Below are 12,908 nucleotides of genomic sequence, written 5' to 3'. Positions count from 1 at the left end.
TGAGTTTACCAAACAGCTAAACTTCCATAAGTCCAATAAAGAGCAGGAGATAGCCACTAGGTTTATCCCAATCTCTAAAATATTAGCATCTGACCCTGGTGCTACACCGGCTCCTAAATGTAGCTTTTTTAAATGCACATAACACAAAGTGTCCTCATACATCGGTTTTTTTTTTTGTTTTTTTTTTTATTATGATAAACTATGAATTAAGGCCACATGAATGAGGTTATATACTTACCATAATGTTACAGATGTAAGGTTTAGGCAAGTAAAGTTATTGTGGTCAGTTTTAGGTAAAGAAACATGGTAACGACATACCTTAAAATGACTCAAAGTTCCAAGTCCACACAGTCTCAACACCGGTCTCCTGGTGAAAGTCCTGAGTTTTATGATCCATCCATCACCCCAACTTCCTTCTTTACAGAAGTGTGTACTTCTTGAATTCCGTCAGCGCATTGGTTACATGATCACAACCTTCCCACAAATGTAGGATAGACATGAAAAACTAGCTTATGATTACACGGGATATGAACAAACTTTGGTGCATTACTTTTCATAGGAAAATGTATGAATGGTGCATGAGAACAGCCTGCATAACAATGTTGATAGCTAACTACAGTGGTGGAAAAAAGTTTTCGGACACCCTTAAAATTTTACACAATCTCAAATATTATCATGAAATATTTGTGGAAAAATCTTTTTTGTGTTTCAAAAGGTGTGGCTGCATTAGACAGATACAAACAAATACAAATTATATTTTTTTGTTTATTGTTTACAAGAAAAACTAACAAAACTAAATTCTTGACAGTTTCAATATGTCAGTTCTCAACATTGTCGGTATCAAAGTCAACAAATAACAGAGAATGTGTTCAAAACTGAACAAAAAATAAATAAACCATCACATCATCAAATTAATATTTAGTAGTCCTGACATTAGTAGGAGGAAGATAAAGCTGGAAACTGGACTCATCTGACCACAAAATCTTCTTCCAATTCCTGGCTGTCCAGTTCTTGTGTGCCTGGGCCCAACGATGCCGGGCTAACCTCTGTCTCTCATTGATCAGGGGCTTCTTGATAGCCTTGTAGGACCTTAAGCCATGATCTAAAAGTCGGCCACGTACAGTGTGGGTGGAACACTGGACACCAGTTTGGTTTGACCACTGCTGCTGAAGCTTCTGTGATGTCATTCGGCGGTTTTGCCTGCACATGCGGATCAGGATGCGGTCATTTCTTGCTGAAGAAACCCTTGGACGTCCAGATCTTGGTTTGTCATCCAAGCTGTTGGTTCGTCTGTATTTCTGCAGAGTGTATCCAACTGCTGAAGGACTGCATCTGCACTTCCTGGCTATCTGGCGGCAGCTGTACCCTTCCTGGCTGAGAATCTTTATCTTCAGGCGTGTTTCCTGCGTTAGGTTCTTTGTTTTAGCCATTTTTGTGTCTGAAGAACTTTCAAATGTGCTGGCTTTATGTAGACACAAAGCTTGGCAACAAAAATTGTGTCTTTTAATAAAAAGAACGACCTTCATCACTGGTACCAAAATGACCCAATACTCAAAATTTCTGATGTATTTTTATGGAACCAATCAATTTTAAGTTTTTAATGGCTTTTTTAGGATTTATTTAGTATTTTGGCTGTGACTGTACTAAAAGAAATTGTACTTGAAGACCTAAGAGTGATTCTTAATGCAATATTTCACAAATGCATGGGGTGTCTGAAAACTTTTTTCCACCACTGTATATGTTAACTCTTGGCCATTGCAGTAACACTACGTTACCACTGTAGCTAGTAAGCTAGTTAGCAAGACATGCTAATCTTATAGTCACAATCAGAAATATTTTATTGATTCTAAATTGGGACACGTCACAGTTGCTGTAAGCATGGAGAAATGATAAGAAAATAGAAAACAGGAAGTATATAAAAATGTATACATTATGCTACAACAACCATCATACCAAAAAAAGTATAATAAACATAAATGCAGCTTGTTAGCAGCTCACTTTAGAACACAAAGACACAATGTTTAATCCAGTCTGTACATGTTTATGTTTGTGTTTTTCTTTATTTTCGACGTTCGAGATGACCCTGAGAGCCCCCAGGGGAATGTTCTGAGTAAAGTATAGGTACATTTTCTGTTTCAGAACTGAAAATCTATAATAGCATTAAGCTCATTTGGGTATGAAGAAGAAAAACAAACATTCTGTGGGTCCATGAATCAGGCTCCCATTCATTGTCTATGGAGCTCCAGACTTTAGATCCTATGACATCACAAGTTTGACTTGAGACTTCTCTAGTTTCTGGCTGTAAGAGAGAGTAGATCACAACTTTCTTAGGCCATGGAAATATTGGAATTCTTAATTTAGGTGGTGTTCCTCTTTAAGTTGTTGGATACTGAGTACCTCTCTGAGTAGGACCCCATGTAAGTCATTTGCTAAGCTTCAGTATGATTTGACAGCTGCAGTTTGGAGGAAGCCTTAAGTGAACAACTGGGGCCCACCCAATTTAAATTGCACATGAACAATGAAAAGTGTGTTTTATGATAATATGTTTGGCCTTAACACTTGCTAAACAGCATATATATCTGTTGTTTTGTTATCTTGTATATCATGACGTATGGCTGGAAGTCTCTTGTATGCGGATGCTAACAACACTGGACAGACTCATTATTGGATCCTTGGCTGTGTGGCAGCTGTGGGCACTGCCAGGGGTGGAGGACAGATGAAGGATGACTGCACTGCTGTGGGAGTCCGATGCAGAGAGTGTGTTCGTCTGAGTGTCTGTTAGTGAGTATCTGCACGTGTCCATGTGGTAGTAAAAATGGCACACTGATTCCTCTCAGGCGGTCTCCCTTGCTGCTTAGGCATCCAAAGATGTCTGTCACACAGTATTAATTAAACGAAAACAACATGCTCGTCTTCCTCTTGTTCTCGGACTCATCTGCTCGATAAAAATTACAAATAATTACCAGAGGCGACATATATCCCCTCTAACATCCTCTTTGTGCTGCTCATATTTTCCTGTCTTTATTCTTCTCCCAGTCTTTTGTTCTGTGTTTTATGGCAACGATCCACGTGCTCTCTTAATAAATATCACGGCTCATTTAACAAGGTACATACTGGGGTGGAGCTCTTTTCTGTGCCATGGCCCATGTGAGGATGTAAGGACAATTATTGTATGAACAAGAGCAGGGATCTTTAACCAATCGCAGATCCTACAAAGAGAAAAGAAATCCTACGAAGAAAAGAATCCAGGAAATTTCAAGTAACAAAAGACAACTTGACCACTACTTAACAGAAAAGCTACATAACCCAGTTCCTTAAATGGTCTTTTAGTGCCACCAAAACACTGAACAAGACTTATGTGGTGCAAAACATTATAATTAACGTTCATGAACTGAAAACATACTGAAATGGCAACAGCCACAGCCACAGTAGACTCACAAGTCAGTCTTTAGACGCTTTGCTTAAGTAAAGACTGATGACTTTCTCCCCGATTTTGTTTTTAGATAGGCGGATACAATTTCAGAGTTTAACAAAACTCCCTACGTTGCAGAACCAATAGTAAATCCGCAGGGCGGTCCTTCAATGGCTCGCTGAACTCTTGTGCTCATAAACACAGTCCGACTGCGTTAAAAGTTTTAAACAAAGTTGCTGTAAGTCCTTCATTTCCACAATCTTGTGGACTGAGCACACGTTTGATAAAACAGAGTTAAATCTCTCGGCATCCATTTTCAAGCATGTTAAACACACTTTAGAAGGGAGTGTCCCCCAGACTATCAGAAGGCGGAGATCTCTGATTGTCTGGTGGTGAGACTACAGCCACAGCTATACTCTGTGAATCTGGGGTTACACACACACATTTTCACCAACGGATGGCACCCACCTGTCACTCAAAATGGCCACATCCTTAATTATGTGTAACTTTAAGCCTTAATTACATTTCAGTCAAGAACACTTTTAGTCACAGAAAACTTTTTTCCATTTGCATTATGATATTTGGTGGTATGGCTCTGTTTTGGGGCCTCTCTGGCTTTCATCGGGCCTACGCAGACAGCCTCTTTCATGTGCCTACATGGAAAGCCTAAGGCAAGAGCACACCTCTCTGCCCTTCCATGTGCAAAAACTGTGGAAAGCCTGAGGCAGAGAGAGCACACCTCTCTGCCCTTCAGTGCACCTACATGGAAAGCCTAAGGCGGGGAGAACAGCAGCAAAGACCTCCCAGAAACAGAACAGAGCAGCATCAATGACAGACAGAGATGAAATTCATAAGTCAGACACAGCATGAAAAGGAGGAGCTGGGGTGGAGGCAGGTTGCAAAGTGGTTTGCAGGGGAAGCAGCAACAGCAGGCAGGCCAGAGCAGTTTAAATAGGGTGCCCTGAATGAGAGTCACCAATCAGTTGCATAGAAAGGAATCATGTGATCAGTCAGCTGCTCCATCAGTTGATAGGACTGTTTGAGATCTGCTGATGTAGCTGGGATGTGAACTGAGCTTGACATCCTGTCTTGCCTGGTCTAACGCTGTGATCAATTTAAACTGGTGAGTTATATGAATATTGAAATCGGCTAAAGACCAAAACCTTTTTTTGTACCAGGCTGTAAACATGATTATTTCTGCTGTAAAGTTGGGCATTTTAACATGGGTGTCTTTGGGGACTGACTGGCTTTTGGAGCCAGCCTCAAAAGGCCATTAAAGGAACTGCTGCTCCGCATCGGCTTCATTTTTCTGCCTTGGTGGTGGCCACTTGGTGCCTTCTTTTTGCATTATCAAACTGTGGGGCGAACATTTATAATGCTTGGCTCATACTAGGGACCAAAAGTTTGTCCTCTGCAAATCACCCAATGTGATGAGAGTGCAATACTGAATCATTGGAGTACCATTTAAGAGAATAACAAAGAAAAAAAAGACATTCTCTTTCTGTGACATTTTGACTTTGTTGTAAATTTTTTTTATTTGTTCCTGTGATTGGAAACAGGCAGAAAAGATGAAACTACAGAGTCAGAACAGATCACTGTTCTTTAAGCCTGTCCCATGTTGTGATTATGTGATGTTCAGTATTTCTGTTTATTCCCCCATTTGAAATTTTGCTTTAGTGTAACTCTTGAAAAGTAAATCACTTGTGGATTTTCAGAGCTAACCCTATACTCTAGACAAGTCTTCCCACCATGACTCTGTGACCCAAAAGCAATAATTTCCAGGATTTCACTTGTTTAATGTGGTTGTTACCACTTCATATAATTGCTGCTTAGTGTAAATATACTGTCTGAAGTTGAACTACAACTTAATTGTTACTCAATTTAGGTACCTTGTTTTTTTCCAGCGGCAAACCGAAAAAGATTTCCCATGTTTAATCTGTTGTTAGCTGATGATGGTTCAGGCGTGGCTGAGGAAGTGTCCATCAGCGCTTGTAGCCATCGGTACAACCCATCCGAGTCTCTCTGGATCTGTGATGAGGTGTTTTTCTATTGCTGTCTGCCTAACTTGGAAACACTGGGAAAAAAATATAATCGTTGTCACATGTTCCAGGACAATGGGGTGATTTTGGTGGTCTAATCTTTATAAGTTTTAAGATGACTAAGGGCTGTTAAAGTCAGCTTAATAAGACTGCTTTTGTTAGTGGGGTAATGAGGCGATGGAAATATGAAGTCTGACTGGTCTTGTGCGCACTGTGGCAATTAAAGACACATGTGGCATATGCTGTCATCAATATTTTGGTTACACAAACATGGCTAATACTGAGTCAATTGATTGGTATCTGATGTTTGCCTGATGTACATTCTCAGAGATATTTCAGCTTCAGCACTCAGCTACAATTAGCAATGGTGACGCACCGGCAGCAAAGTCTCGTCAGGGGAAACGGGCTAAACAGAGAAAATCCCACAAAAAAAGTCATTAAAAATGTCAGTGTTAAAATGTAGTGCAGTCCCACCTGAGGCGCTCCCTGGTGTGTGTGTGTGTGTGTGTGCGTGTGTGTGTGTGTGGTGAGAGAGAGAGACACTGCAAGGTATTGAGTGTGTGTATGTGTGTGTGCATGCACAAATTTGTATGTTTATCTGTGTGGCAACGCCCTCAGGCATGTCCCAGCAGCTGAGTGAGCTGTTACGGTGTTCATACTGTTTCATGCTGCAACAACACACACACACACACACGGCTGTTTAACTGTCACCACCTGCTGTCATTTAGCTGGAGGAGCACTGCAGTTGTTAGACTGTGCTGTTTGAAGACAGCTGCAATCAGAATGTGTGTGACGGCAGGATGGAGATTCACCTGGAGCTGCCTTCAGTAGGATGACACAAGGTCAGCATGAGGACAGAGCGCCCAGTTACCTTGTACGCACTTAAATGATGAAATATCTGAAATGTGAAAATGTGAAAACAATCTGACAGTGTGTAAATTATCACCTGAATCTGCAGCTTCCCTTGGCTTTACAGAGATTTATACCAAGTTTTATCTCATCCAGATGATTGACAGCGTTGCTCTCTGACACCATATCAACTTAAAACGTGACAATATATCAATGTTGTGTATACACCTTATTTCAGCTGGCCCCAAGTTGCCAAAAATCAGTTATAGCAGGTCCTTAAAGACCCCTACCAGAGAAAATCAAGTTCTAAAGGTATACTATGTAGGAGTTTCCTAATAAAAAATGTTTAGACTCATATGTACAGGAGTAATTCCTTTCAATCATCACTTATGACCCACTAGGAGTGTAAGACAGTGGCAGCATCGACAGAGGCCCTGTATTCTGCCTGTATTTTGTTATTTTTGGTGTTCAGGATATTTGTGGTTGGTACCTCTACAGCGCTCGGGTGAAGTTGGAATTTTATGAAAAGGTAACGATCAGATGCCAGACCCTAAGCAGCAGGGCTTAGAATTCTGACAGTCAAATCAAATTTGGCTGTTCACTACAAATATTCGACTATTCGTTCCTTGTTCTCCATAGAAAATTTGAGAGTTCAAACAGGGTTCAGCAGGTTGTTCAGTGTGACAGTGACGTTCATGTAATATACATATAGCCAGAGACTGTATCGGATTAAGTTTCTGTGAGCTGTAAATTCACCACTTCTAAGCAGAAGGCAGAATCCTGACCAGGCAAAGACTCTCTTCCTCTCTTCTCTTCTGGAAAGCAGTGTGAAAGTGAGGAGCGCTCACTCTGCAGCAAGATGTAGAGACCGAAACGACCTCAGAAATACACTGCACACTGGCTTACAAAAAAGAAAAAAAAAGACTGCTGGACTTGAAGGAATCTCAGTAAATTGAGGGGTCCTCAGCTGATCATTAATATCTTCAACTTTTAGGGGGCAGCCCTGGTAAGCAACACAGCTGCAGACACAGTGCAGAAAAAAACGCAAATATAGCGAGTGAAATCACAAACGAGAGTGAGTCTGGGGTTTGCTTTTACTTTCACTTTTGCTTGTGAGCGTGTTTACAAACACTAAGTTACAATCCTGCATAGTATACCTTTAGCCTTGTGGACACGTCCATATGGGGTTTTTATTTGCGCCAATACAGCCTGGGTTTCATACATCAAATATCTAAGGAATCAGAGGAGAAGCCAGGTGTAGCTACGTATTAGTATTTTACAAGCTAAGTGTAACGTCCACTTTATCTTGTGAGAGCTGGTGATCTGGTTTATCTACCTAAGGTATATCTAACATTAGCAACACATTATTAGCTGTTTGTTAGTCATGCCTAAGGCTCATGTTTATCACCATTACGTTTCTAACATTGTAGAGAGCGACAAACAGAGTCAAAGGTAAGCAGACGCTCGAGCTGCAGGTGAGCGGATTGAACCGTAAAGACTAAATGAGACTAAGGTGTAGAGTTACATTAAAGCCATTATAAGGCATGAAGGGATTTTTTTAATGGAAACAAAACTTCTAAATGTAGTCATTTTAGTCACGAGAGGAATGTTGGCAAGGCCGGTTTTTACTTCTACATTGAATCTACGGCATAGAGACAGCATTGGGTTGCTGTAAATGCGTACCTTGCTCCGTAGCCTGAGGTGCACATCCCAGAAATGAAGCTACACCTCACAGTGACCCAGATCGCAATAGATCGCAGAGCGTAATTGGAGTGACATTTCAGATGTCTGAGTTGTTAACATTTTCACCAAATACTGATTTTTTCCCTCTGAACTTCTCGCATTGCAGTCATTTCAGTAGAAGTATCTGTCATTTAACATTTATGATCTACTCAGTTTCAGTCGCCATTGTTTGAAAAACAGAAGAAACTCAACACAGTGGTATAGAAACCTCAATGCCAATTAGCATTTTGGCAGTGTGACTGCAAACCAATTAGACGCATAGCGCACAAATGAAAATACTCATGACAGCGTAGGCCAGTTGTGAAGGCTCTGTGTGGAGCCATCGACTATAAATCAGACTTAAGGAAGACGTTCCAGTGTTCAGAGAGGATGCAGCTCTGACGTGCCCCCTAATGGCTTCAAACTGAACAGTCAAGTTTGTGAACAATGCTGGTATTTATTCATGCATCTTAGAGGAAATACAGTAATCCTAACAGTGATCTGCAGTTTTATTTATCCCCACAGGAGCTTACTCATCTTTGGAGGACATTTTGAAATAGTGCACCACAGTGCTTGGTCAGCCTGTGACCAGAGGCCATAAATGAAGCAGAGATCTGCATGACTGTAATGAGTTAGTCACAATCCACTCACTGCCTCTACCAACAGAGAGAAACTCGACCGTGCTCCTCTCCTCCTCCTACCTCTGCAGCACAGGCATAAAAAATCATCACAAGCACTGTGTGACTTATCTCCGTCCCCGATGTTTGTTTTCTCTCACTGCGTCGTTTTGCCATTATCAATCTGTCTGACGAGGGGAGTTGCATACTAAAACTGCTCTCCTCCCACCACACTGCAGTGTCCCTGCTCTACGCCTTTGTTGCTGATTGGGGCCTTTCAATCCTTTTTAGTTTACAGCCTCTGCATAGATAAGGAAATGTGATGTGACTGGACTGATAAGGAGGAATTGATTCCTTTTATTCTGCAGAGTTTAGGGAAGGGAAGGGAAGGGAAGAAGAGAGGCCGAGAAATCAGATCCCTCTCCAGAGGACCATGTGTGTGTGTGTGTGTGTGTGTGTGTGTGTGTGTGTGTGTGTTTGGATAGGACAACTTTGCTGTTCTTCTGTTGGGCTGAGACATTGACACAATGGCAGAATGAAAGGGAAGAACGGGGCAGGTACACGGAAGAGACACAAAAGAGGACGACTTATTTTCAGGTCCCTGAAAAGTCTGAAAAAAGTTGATTTTTGGGCTTAAATGTTGAATTTTTTCAAAATGATAAAATAAACTAAATGAAAAAAAAATATTATCAGATCCTCATTAACTTGACTTCGCATTTATTTTTATAGACCTGTTGTCCTTTAGTTTACATTTCTTTCTTTCTTTTTTTAAAGTCTTGATGCATTAGTGTTTCTCCATGTCGATCCATTGTAGTTGCCTCAATCAATATGTCTAATATTATCCTGTGTATTGATTAGTAATCTGCTGCAGTTGATCAATCAATCAATCAACTTTATTTGTAGAGCGCTTTTCCTGCATGGACATACAATACAAAGTGCTTTACAGAATTAAAAGCAATTAACACAATTAAAGAAAGAAAAACATTTACAAAGAAAGAAAGCCCCTCCCTCCCACCCTTCATACTAGACACACACACACACACACACACACACACACACAATCACACACACACACACACACACACAATCACACACAACAGGGAGACATGGCATGGCACTGAGGATCAAGGAAACGCCACCTTTGGGGCCGTCCACAAAGGGAGGAGCCGTGGGCCGTGCCATCAGGGGGAGGGGGGGGACCAGCACCCAGGCCCCCCGACTCCGACAGACAGGTGGACCCCCACATCGAAGGGAGGAGCCCCCAGCCGGCCGGGCCGAAGGGACCCAAGGACAGCACCCCCAATAGCAGACCCGACACAGCTCCCAGTGTGGAGGACCCCCCCTGAGGAAACACTGGAGTTAAAAGCTAAAGACTAAAAGCATAAAATAGGACTAAAAGAATAAATAAAATAAAATAAATACAGTACCAAAAATAAAATACATAAGATTATAAATAAAATAGAATAGATACAGTACCAGTGATAAATAAAAACAAAAAATTAAGAAGTTGACAGCTTTTTAAGAGGAGATCAACTGTATATTATGTTTATGCTCGCTATTGCTGAAATGTTTCCCTTCCTTGTATAATTAGGATGACCACCTGTATGTTGCCCTGCTGTCTTACTGTGATGTGACAGTTTGTCTGTCCATCAGGAACCTGGTAGTCCAAAAAAACAAATTACCTGTCTGTAAACCTGATGCTCTGGCTCAGTCCAGTCCAAAATATCAGCAGCAGAAATATCTAGTCCACTTATACAGATTGTGATTTGGATACCGGTTTAGCATTGGGCAAAAATAAAACTCATACATACTGCATGTTGGAAGATTTCAGCTGTCTTTACAGCGAGGAGCAAGAGGAGCTTTTACTGAGTTTCCTTCACTGAGATAAAGGACCATTGTTAGGGGACTAATAAAAAAAATCCACTTTCAGCAGCTTTAGAGCCAATAATCAATTCCTTTAAGGTCCCTTTTTCCCCTCCTCATACGGGCTGTGGTAGCAGCTCTGTAGATGTTTATGTCTTTAAAGAAATGAATCAAATGCTCCATGACTTTTGGCACACAGCTGTGCACGTCAGGTATGCTGCGTCTGCGTTTGATATTGAATAATATCAGTACTCCATTATAGAGAAGAATGAAAGTGAAAGAAAATGAAGATGAATGGTGTGGAAGAGGAGAGAGACAGGAGGAATAAGCCTCCACTGTTGCTGAGCCTCAGCAGGTGAAGACGAGGAGAGAGTTGTGACTGAAGTTGTGACAGTTCGGTGCGCTTGACTGACTTTGCTTCACACCTCACAGCTCTCCCTCTGCCCTTTCACCCGCAGACAGAGGACAGAGACACTGAGAGAGAGACAGACAGAGAGAGAGATGCATGTCTTCAGACTCAGACACGCTAAACAGAGAGGACTATTTAAAAATCTGATTCCAGAGATGTGTGTTGTTTTAAGATGATGCAAGAAAACCAAGATGGGGATGAGGAAGTTAAGGTAGCTGAAAGATGATAGACACCAAACTCTAGACGGTCAATCACTTGTTCTATAACCTTTATAAATGCTATTTTAGCAGGTGCCAGAACATGATAAACTATTTCTAAAATCGGATGTGACTCCTGCTTAATCTCACCACCTCACTACAGTATGGCTGATGACACTATTTTACAGGTCTGTCATTTCCTTATAATTCCTAAGGAAGATTTTTGTTCTTTTGTTTTTGGGTACATTGCATTCCATATATATTTCGAAGTGTATGCTTGCCTGTAGACTGTTTTTTTTGTGTGTTCAGGTGATGTGCTGTCCACTGAGTAAAGAACCCTCTAGGTTATACAAGCAATTAGTTGGAATTAATTAATTGCAAGTGTACTAATTAAAGACTGTCTCTATAATTAGTACCAAATTACAAAGTTCTGTGCAAAAAACTTCTAGGAAATCACAGACCGTAAAATGAAGCATAACTGTAAAAGCCATGACACCCAGTGTTAGTAGTTAATTCAAACACTTTCCACATTCACTTGTCTGTATTTTTTGTAACCTGTATTTTTCCATATATACACGAATACTTCATCCCCCCCATGACATTTGTATATCAGTTACTCACCCCGTGTTATGGTGAATTCATTAGGGAAACTATTTTCTTGTATGCCTACGGTGAACGAAGAATCCAAAAAGTGAGAAAATTCTTGATGAATTGAAGCCATAGGGGCCCGAGTTTAACAACAGCTAAACTATATCAAAATATCAGTTTACAAACTCTCACACAACTCATTCATTATAATCCAAGTCTAATTTATCCAGTCGTAACCTTAGTACTTTACAAACAGACAGCCCTTTATGACAGGGAACTGAAATCAAAGCAACACTTATTTATGCTCTCTTTAAAGCAAAACTCCATTGACAAAAACAGTGATTTTACCTTGCTGAACACTAGGGGGGTGCTAGTCTCGATTAGTAGTTTGTGCGTGTGTTATTGTGTGACTTTGCTGAATCTGAACTAACCGTTTAAAACAAAGTCATACAATAACACAAAGTAACTACCAGTCGAGGCAGTGGTAGACCAGCAGCTCCTGCGTTCAGCGAGGTTAAATCATTGTTTTTGTTAATGGAGTCTGGCTTTAGGAGAGCACAGATAAGTTTCACCTTTAGTTCAGTTCTAAATAGTAAGGCTCTAGCCAAAATGCACGTGTTTGGAAAGTACTGAGCACACGACTGGATAAATGAGACTTGTTTATACTGCATGAGTTGTGTGAGCGTTTGTAAGTAGTTGTGTTGATATATTTTTGTTGTTGGTAAACACAGAGCCCTATGACTTTTATTCATCAAGAATATTCTCAGTTTTTGGATTCTTCATTCATCAAAGGCATGCAAGACGTGCAAATGTTTTCTTCACAAACTCAACTTAACACAGGGTAATTGATATACAAATGGTCATTTGAGTGCAGTATTCCTTTAATTAGTCTTGTTTTGTATTCCTTGTGCACACCAATGCCAATAAAGACAATCTCTCAAAAAGTTCCCCCAGTGTCGTTCACCTTAAGAGGAAGCTGTCACCGAGGCCCCACTTCATCAGATCATTCAGCCCCAGATTAATTTAATGAAGTGCTCCTGGGTAATTTAGTTGTTCCAATCTAATTGGCAATGTGGCAGAAGCTTCATTTAAGACTGTATATCAGCTTTCACTCCCACGGTGATACTTTAATTTGGCAACTGGAGAGTAAAAGAGAAGATTACAAGGAGGACCAGGGCTCTTCGATTACCTGAGATCTCTTTTTGTTGTTAT

The 12,908-nt window shown here is 40.8% G+C and overlaps 1 protein-coding gene across 1 annotated transcript in view; it reads left to right on the top strand.

Annotated features, from left to right (window-relative positions):
• The window catches only part of LOC125886215 (sphingosine kinase 1-like), a 55,586-nt gene that overhangs the window by 27,056 nt on the left and 15,622 nt on the right, over positions 1-12,908 (top strand). The gene's annotated exons all lie outside the window — the stretch shown is intronic.

The sequence above is a fragment of the Epinephelus fuscoguttatus genome, linkage group LG3 (genome assembly GCF_011397635.1).
Source record: "Epinephelus fuscoguttatus linkage group LG3, E.fuscoguttatus.final_Chr_v1".
NCBI classification, from domain to species: domain Eukaryota; kingdom Metazoa; phylum Chordata; class Actinopteri; order Perciformes; family Serranidae; genus Epinephelus; species Epinephelus fuscoguttatus.
Note: the sequence above shows the minus strand (reverse complement) of the source record. Positions and strands in the feature narration are given on the sequence as shown.